The following is a 9,667-nucleotide window of genomic DNA, read 5'->3' as shown; positions in this document are numbered from 1 at the left end:
TACGTCTTTGTTTTATCTTATTATAGTTTGGTTTGATCTAAGTAGGAGGAGGAGGAGGAAGAGGAGGAGGAGGGAGAGGAGGAGGAAGAAATTATTTACAAGGTAACCCAATCACAAAACACACACACACATGGTACGCACACGCTGATAAGTGGATATTAGCCCAAAAGCTCAAATTACCCAAGGTACAATACACAGACCACATGAAGCTCAAGAAGAAGGATGACCAAAGTGCAGATGCTTCAGTCTTTCTTAAAAGGAGGAACAAAAAATATTCATAGGAGGAGATATGGAGACAAAGTTTGGAGCAGAGACTGAAGGAACAGCCTCTCAGAGCCTGCCCCACCTGGGGATCCAGCCCATATACATACAGCCACCAAACTCAGACAATATTGATGAAGCCAAGAAGTGCATGCTGACAGGAGCCTGATATAGCTGTCTCCTGAGAGGCTCTGCCAGAGCACGACAAATACAGAGGTGAATGCTCGCAGCCAACATTGAACTGAGAATGGGGTCCTCATTGGAGAGTTAGAGAAAGAATTGAAGGAGACGAAGGGGCTTGAAACCCCATAAGAACAACAATACAAACCAATCAGAGTTCCCATGGACTAAACCACCATCCAAAAACTATATACATGGACTGACCCATGGCTCCAGCTGCCTATTTAGCAGATGCCTTATTGGGCATCAGTGGGAGGAGAAGCCCTTGATCCTGCCAAGGTTGAACCCCTCAGTGTAGGGGAATGTCAAGGCAGGGAGGCAGGAAGGGGTGAGGGAACACCCTCTTAGAAAAAGGGGGAGGGAAGATGGGGTAATGGGTTTATAGACAGGAAACCAGGGGATAACATTTGAAATGTAAATTTAAAAATCCAATAAAAAAAGAAATTATTTACTCATAAGAAGACAAAGAGTAAGATGTACAACAAATGTAATGTTGATGAGTTTATGTCAAGGAGCTCATTAATGTTAATAATATATATCACAATAATATATAGCTTTATTTATAGATAGATAGATAGATAGATAGATAGATAGATAGATAGTAGATAGATAGATAGTAGATAGATGGTTTGTATATGCTTGGCTCCGGGAGTGGCATTATTTGGAGGTGTGGCCTTGCTGGAGTAGGTGTGGCACTGTGGGAGTGGGCTTTAACATCCTAGTCCTAGCTGCCTGGAATCGATTATTCTGCTAACAGCTTTCAGATGAAGATGTAGAACTCTCAGCTCTGCCTGTACCATGCCTGCCTGGATGTTGCCATGTTCCCACCTTGATGATAATGGACTGAACCTATGCACCAGCCCCACTTAGATGTTGTCCTTTATAAGACTTGTCATGGCCATAGTGTCTGTTTATAGCAGTAAGACCCTAACTAAGCCATATTTATATGACATATAATATATGTTGTTGTTGCTGTTGTAAGTTATAAAACCAGAGGAGGTTTTCTTTTAAGTTTTAAAACCATCCTGAGGGGCAGGCAGCTTTTCCAAAATATATGAAAAGGTACTTTAGGCATGCTTGGAAAAATCACTGTTTCCAGGAATGAGTTCAAGGGATGCTTCAATTAGAAGATAAAGACATCAATCAGACTTTGCTTACAAGAGCTAAACATTGAGAATGACATTAGTGTCCATTTATGAGAATTGCTTAAGTTATCAAATGTCCGAATGCCAGAATATTACTCAGTCATCCAAAATAATGATGTTGATCTTTACTTAGGGACACAATGATGTCTATGAAAAATCATTTAGTCCAAAAAGCAATCGCCGAAACATATATAAAATATAAATATTCATCATAAGTACATGCACAGCAAACTTTCTGGAAGGCTGCTTCTGAGAATAATACTAGGCTTGGTTTTTAGAATATAACATTTCTGGAGGCTTTTACTTTCTTTTGGGGGTTTTTACATATTTCATTGCCTTTGAATAAGATCTATTGTCTTGACAACAATATAGCTATTTCCAAAAGGAAAAGCAAATCCGCATCTCCCATTTTCTACTTCGTCTGTGTTAGATAGGGCTGAGTCCAGGAACACTTTAAAATAATGGAACAACACAGTGGAGGCAGACGTGAGCTTCAGAGTAGTCCCCACCTGAGGTACAATTTGGCTTTTATTAGCTTTGTGATGTCATTAATGTTCTACTGCTGTTCTGGTAAATTCTCCCAAGCTCGGTGGTTTAAACAACACAAGTTTATGATCTTGCAGCCCTGGGAGTCATACTTAACAGACTGACTGGGCTAAAAATCAAGATGCAAGCAAGTCTATGCTCCTTCCTGGGAGTTCCAGTGGGGAAGAAGCTTTTCCTTGTGCCTTCAGCTCATGGGAAAATTTTAGTTCTTGCGACTATTGGACTGTGGTCCCTAAAACAAGATGCTGGCTATAGATATGGGCTAGTCACAGAGCCATTTATCTAGCAGTTCTATTTGATGCCTTCGAACCCAGCAGTGTGCATCTGACCTGTCTTCTGCTTCTCCCTTCTATTTTCAAGGACTCACGTGATAAGACTGAATCTGTTTAAACCATTCAGGACACTCTCTCATGAAGCGCATTTGCAAACTCCTCAGTGCCTCATGAACTAACAGCATCACAGCTTTCAAAGGTTGTGAGAGGGATATCTTTGAGGAATCTTTTTTTCTGCTTTCTACTGTGACTTAACTTGAGTCTGAGGAGAGTGCCAGGTGCTTTCCTCTCTTGGTTTATCATCACATTATGGGCCTCCCATTTCCAGACAGTACTCTGGTCCCCCTAAACTCATGATGGCAGAAGGCAGCTTTACTTCTTTCATTATGTTTCTGAAAAGCTCACCTGGTGGGATTACTAAGAGGTTATAGTAGAAGAGAGTGAATTACTCAATGTTGTCACAGGCAGACCTATCCCTAAGTACTCCTATCCCCAGTCTTGAGAAGTATGTCTTTAAGAACCCATGTGGGGGAGGGAGCAAGAGAGATGGCTTAGTGGTCAAGCGCACTGACTGCTCTTCCAGAGGTCCTGAGTTCAATTCCTAGCAACCATATAATAGGTTATAACCATCTGTAATGGTTCAGTGTCCTCTTCTGTTGTGCCTTAAGACAGCTACAGTGTATTCATATACATAAAATAAATAAATATATTTTTTTAGAAAACAACCCACTTGAACAAGGAGTGTACAAGCTGTGATTACAATAGGCAAAAATCCAAAGTGCTCTTTCCAAAGTTTCTGGTTGAGTGAGAGCACTAAGTCTTTTCTACTGTTCTCTGAGAAGGGTTGGGGCCAGAGTACCAATAAAGATAGACTGAATTTCCTGCCACTCAGTGGGGCAAGGGCACATGGGAGTCAGAATGGTTTAATTTAGAGAAAGTAGTGTGGAAACTTCTGCACCCGACTTGTGACATATCTTCTACAAGGGAATAAGATTGTTCTACCTGTAAGATTTTGAAGATGGATATGTGGGAAACACTTGGACAGTAATGGGCCCATAAATTCTGAGAATCCATAAAGAGATGTTGATAGTAGCAAGTCAAATGCCTGGAAACACCTCTGAGGGACAAAAAATTAAAAAGTAAATGCTGTGGAAACATGTAGTGAGATGTCAAATCTTTTAAGTTCAGCCTCCATTTTAGGGAACCTGACCTAAGTTTGAACCCAGGTAAACTGAAAGGCTAGTACCTAGCAAGTTTCCAAGTTGCCCCCCAACAAAACCCGAGCCTAGCTCCAGTCTCTAGGCTAATCTCCAGCAAGACCAGCATCCCTAGGTTATTTCCCCAACAAACCTGTGCCTCCAGGCTACACGCCCACCCCTTGCCTAATGACCACCAATGCTGAGGAGAAAGAAGTTAAGTTTATGATATGACTCCCAGCAGCAGCCAATTATGTTAAAGGTCACAGTAGCTTTCCAATTAGATGCTTGCACACATACTCCCTCTTTGCTGCTTACTATAAAGCCTTGCCCCATAGACATTCTGGGCTCTTCACCACCAAAAAACATCCTGCATGATGGCAGTGTGTTGGGGAGTCAGGGGTTGGGGGGGAGCTGAGCTAGCTTGAATAGAATAAAGACCCTGTTGTGAGTTGCATCAGATTGGCTCCAGTCTGTTTTGGGAGGAATCACTAACATTTCCCTGGCACTACAGTAACTAGTCCTTCTGAACCACACTCAGTTCTCATCTGTAAAAGACTAGTACACATGCCTTTAATCCCAAACGATGAAGGTGAAGTTACTTTAGCACCATATTTGAAAGTGATACCTAATTGAGTGGCAGACAAAGTGATGAATCAGAGAAAGATTTCAAAGATAAGATATGTTCAACACTCAAAAGAAAGGAGAAGAAAGAAAAGCTACTTAAGAGAGAAGAGCGGAATTGGGGGCAGTTTTACTGGAACAGTTGTAAGAAACAGATAAAACAAGCTAGACACAGGTGAAGACCAGAGCCCAAGAATAAGAAGAAGCCAGGAGATTAGAACATACTGCCAAAGCAATTGTTCTTTGCCAAGCCGAACAATTCAGTCAGAGGCCAAGAGAGAAGCCAGTTTGAATCAGTTGGCTTGGAGAGAAGTTTTTCAATTACAGCTGAGTAATTGAATCGTCCAGCCAGAGCTCAGAAACAACTAGTAAGAGCGAACTTATTCTGCAGTAAGTCTTAGAAACTGAAAACATTCTAGGCCTAGATAAGACTGTGTGTAGGGTTGAAGCTTCTAGGACTAAGACTAGGTTAGCAGACAGACAGCAAGCCTCAGAAACAACAACTACAACTGGTGAATAAAAGTTACTTTGTGGTATGACTCAACCCTAAATGAACACCTTTAATCCTTCTGGCTATAATGGAGACAATGTCCTTAGTTCACACCTTTAATCACAAACAATGAAGGTAAAGTCAGTTTAGCATCCTGCCCTGAAGGAATTGCCAAGAGCCATCTAGGAGAGGCTGAAAACTAGCAGGTGATCTTCCTTAAAGCAGGTAAATGTTTTATTGTAGAAAATACAACCCTAAGTATCTCACAAGATACTTAGGTCTTGCCCCCACCAATGCTCTTCCTCCTCAGCTTACCTCAAGAGAGTTTCAAGAAGGAAGAGCATCCAGGGCTCGTCCCTGGCAAGAAATGTGGAGTCATTTGTTTGAGTTTGCTCTTTCTCCTCTCTTACATCCAGTTGGCCACTATGTATGTGGTGTCATTCCAACAGCTCCAGCAGTACCTGTCACACCCATCTCTCCTGAATCCTCCTGATGGTTTTATACCCAGTCCTTCATCTTCTTTCTTCAAGATAGTCATGACAAGCGCTTCCCAGTGGGTCTGCACACCTCCCACGCATCCCCTTCTCCCTCACACAATTAGTCAGAGAGACAGGCTCACAATCCTTTCCAAAACTCTATTCTTCCAGGTCACTCATTTTCACTCACCTCTATGGCTCTGGAAAGCCAGGTCCTTCTTTCTTTCTAGAGTTACCCAAGACTTCAAGGCAGAAATCAATTATTAACTGTAAGCCCACAGTATTTGTTAGTTTTCCTTTTGCTGTAATGAAATAGCCTGACAAAGTCAACTTACCATTTAATGGTCAATCCGTCAGGGTAGGGAAATCCTCAAGGCAGGAGCTTGAGACCACTGGTCATGTTGTATCTGCAGTCTGGAACCACGGAATGGTGAATGCCGATGGCCACTGTATTAGTCCTTTCTATACAGTCCTGTACTTAAGGCTAGAGATTGGTGGCACCCTCCTCGACCTCCAGCAAAGATGGATGTGACAGGTACTGCTGGAGCTGCTGCAATGACAAGACATTCATAGGGATCAAGTGGATGTTGGAGAGGAGAAAGAGCCAACTCAAACAGAGTAGACCAGATCTCATGGGTCTACTCACTTCTATAAACCTAATCAAGATAATTCCTCACAGACATACATACCCCGAAGCTAAATAATCCCTCACAGGTGTTCCTGAAGGCTTGTCTCCTAAGTGGTACAAGATCCTGTCAAGTTGGCCATTGCCAATACTAACCATCACAACCACCAAAAGACCGTGAAGATGCCACTTCACACTTACAGTGATGATGATCAAAAATAACAGATTCAGGAGGATTGGTCCAGGGACTTGAATTCCAATACCCAGGCCACTGTGGAAGGGGGATTGCCACAAATTCAAGGCCAACTCCCTGATTTGCTCAGTTCCACCTTCCTCGGTTTCATCATGCATGTGTCATAAATAATGCCCCCTTTCCACACCATTTTTTTTGCTCTATTTATATATATTTCTCCAATGAGCTGGGAATTTCTCAAGTGCAACACTGTATCTTATTCAATTGTGGATTCTGAGCGCCCAACCCATTATCTGTCATATAATGGTTGCTCTCAAATAGTTTATGAAATGAGAAACCGGGAAGATACTGTTAAGTTGTATGACTTTGAATAGCCGTGATAAAAATGTAAAGGCCAAATTATGCCCAGCATAGTTCGTTCTTCCATTTAGACTCCTCGGGGAACAAAACTCCTGTTTATCCTCATCTCTCCCTAATGTGCCAAAACAATAAAAGGGCACTTTCGACGAAGAGCAGCAGTGAGTAAATCAAAGTAAGGAGAGAGTGAGTGGTAAGGATGTTCATATTTGCTAAGTGCTCATGCTGAGCATGGACCCCGATAAAGGCTGGGGGTGAGCAAGCCCTTTGCATCTCCCTCAGCTTTTCTAAAGGATCCAGGTACAAAACTCCCAGACCTCAGTTTGGACATTTCCTCCAAGGGTTCATGTGTTAAAGGTTTGGTCCCCAGGGTGGTTGTTACTAAAATCCCTTCCCTCAGGGGACATAAACAATGTCTACTGTAGGATGATGTCATTATGCAGGTGAAGGTAGGTACAAGATAGAACGAGGCCTGTCATTGGATGAGAAGGAAGGATGGGCGGGAGAAAAGTTTTATGGAAGAGGAGGAGACTGGAGCAAGAGGGAGAGAAGCAGTGGAGAGAACGTGGAGGCATTTGTTAAGATTCCTCTCTGCATATTTACAGGTTGTTGTGAATATTCTTAAGGGATGGATGTGTACAGGGCTTTGTATGTCTAGATGAGCAAATTATATCTTATCAATTGGATCAGAGGTTATTGTGTTGTGTGTTCTTTCATGTGGTGATTTAAGTTCAAGAGAGTGCGTGGTGGCTAGACACGCTAGTCCGCCACGAAATTGGAATGTGTACATCTGGCACGGTGGCCACCTGCCTTGGGAACTAGATGGGTAGAGAGATTGTTGCCAGGCTCAGAGAGTAGCCATTGGCAGTGTGATATGGATTAAAGCAAAGCGGGTGAGTCGCTTTGCTGACTGAGATGAAGATATCTAACAGATGTATGGTGCTGGACCTAGTGTGGGATTTTCTGCTGAAGCGCTATGGAGATCTAGAAAGGCTTGCTAAAATGAAAGTAAAGGTAAGGGATATAATGCCACTGACAAACCTGTAGTGCTTGTAGATGCCTATAATCTTAACAATTGGGACATGTAGGCAAGATAGGGAGTTCAAGATCAGGTCATTATGAACCAGCCTGGGCTACAGAAGACCCTGTCTCAAAAGCATAAACAAAGAAAACGTCACTTCAACAAGTTGTTTAAAGTTATAGCAGGTGTATTAGTTCTTATTCTCAACTTGATAAAAACTAGAGTCACATGGGAGGTAGGAACTTCAATTGAAGAATTGCCTAGATCAGACTGGCCTGTAGATGTATCTGCAGAGGCTCTTTCAATTGCTAGTTTATTCAGGAGGTCCCAGCCCACTGATGGCAGCACCATTCCCTAGTCAGGCAGTCCTAGGCTACAATAAGAAAACTAGCTGAGGGGTTGGGTATTTAGCTCAGTGGTAGAGCGCTTGTCTAGCAAGCACAAGGCCCTGGGTTCGGTCCTCAGTTCCGGGGGGGAAAAAGAAAAAGAAAAGAAAACTAGCTGAACCTGAGTCTGCAAGGCAGAAAGAGAGCCAGTGATCACCATGCTGCCCTAGTTTCTGATTCAGCTTCCTGCCTTGACTTCCCTTCATTGTAGACTGTGAGCAGGAAGCATAAGATGAAGCAAACTCTTTCCTTCCCCAAGTAGCTTTGGGCAAAGTGTTCTACCAAAGCAAGAAAAAAGCCTTTCAATAGCACGGCTGACAAGTCCCTTACATCACATCAGTATAAACATGAGAAGCGTCTCTCTCCCACCCCGTGAACGGTAAAGTTAAAAGACATATAAAGGGGGGTTGGGGATTTAGCTCAGCGGTAGAGCACTTGCCTAGCAAGCGCAAGGCCCTGGGTTCAATCCCCAGCTCCGAAAAAAAAAGGAAAGAAAAGAAAAAAAAAAAAAAGCAGGCATCAACATGCCCAACTAAAAGACATATAAAGGTTAAAGGCTAAAGGTTAAAGAGTAAGGTGTTGAATTATTCTGGTGGAAGAGTATTATCCATTCTTTAAAGTTGAGAAACAGGTGAGTAAGAAAAAATATGAGAAGGCATTTAGCATTCTGCTTCCTTCAACCTAACACATTATAAACCACAGCCTGATGTATAGCTATGTAAATACACAGGTACAAGAAGAACAGGGGCTGAAAGTCAATTATTCAGAACTAAACATCTCTGCTCTCTAGTGCTGGGCGACCGTGGACAGCATTTTTCTTTTTTTTTTTTAATCTCATTTTCTGTTGTTTTGTTATTTTTGTACAATGAATCTAGACAAGAAGGAAAGAATACTCCCTTCTTAGGAGTTTATCTCTTGGTTTCTTAACTGAACAAACACACTGCTTGCCCACTGCCGCTTTCTCAGGTGCTCCAAGGGCCTCGTATCCAGAGGCCCTTGGGTGCAGAGGGCAGGATTTGCTTCTAGCAATGACAGAAGTTTACACTGAACAACTGGAGGATGCTCTAAGGCCCCTTCAGGGTAAAGAGCAGCTACCTTCTATAGATTTGTGACTCAAGACTCCAGGGGACACTAAGGGCACAAGAAAAGCCACCAAACTGTGTTTGGCCTGGGGCTCTGGTTCAAAGGCTGAAGCTTCCAAGGCCCTTACCCTTCCCGTTCTGAAAGACAAAGTATTGACTCCCACAAGCAGTTACAAGCCCTGTTTTGATTGCCCGGGATATACTGAATTAGTGCAAGGACATTATTTCTCAAAACAGGGCTTCAGCCTGTCCGGACGGGAATGGGTCATAAACTATTTGGGCGGCTAAGCTCATAACTAAATCACAGAGAGAAAGTGGGAGTGGCGGGTTGATTTTATACCTTCCTGCAATCTCTCCAGTCTATCAACCTGTAGAACCAACAAGTATTAACACCCCTGACATACATCAGAGGCTGTAGCCTAAAAAAAAACCAGAATCACAGAGACATCTCAGTTTCACTCTGCATCTAGAAGGCCACTCTCACAGACAAAGAAAACGGTTTAGCTGTTAACTAAACTGGCTGTGCCCTTCACCTAGAGCCTTTGATCCTACAGCATCCGGACCCTTATTTCCAAAGTGGAGGAAATGTGTACTTTGTGCAGCTGTTTATGCAGAAGATCACCTGACTAAGGACAGCAGGGAACGAAGGACAGCAGGGAACAAATGTCCTACCCGTGGATGCCAACTATAGGAGCAGCAGTTTTCAACCTATGGGTCACGACCTTTGGGAGAACAAAGGACTCTTTCACAGGAGTCACTTAAGACCATTGGAAGACATAGATATCTACATTATGGTTCATAACAGTAGCAGAG

This window comes from Rattus norvegicus, chromosome 16 (assembly GCF_036323735.1).
Source record: "Rattus norvegicus strain BN/NHsdMcwi chromosome 16, GRCr8, whole genome shotgun sequence".
NCBI classification, from domain to species: domain Eukaryota; kingdom Metazoa; phylum Chordata; class Mammalia; order Rodentia; family Muridae; genus Rattus; species Rattus norvegicus.
Note: the sequence above shows the minus strand (reverse complement) of the source record.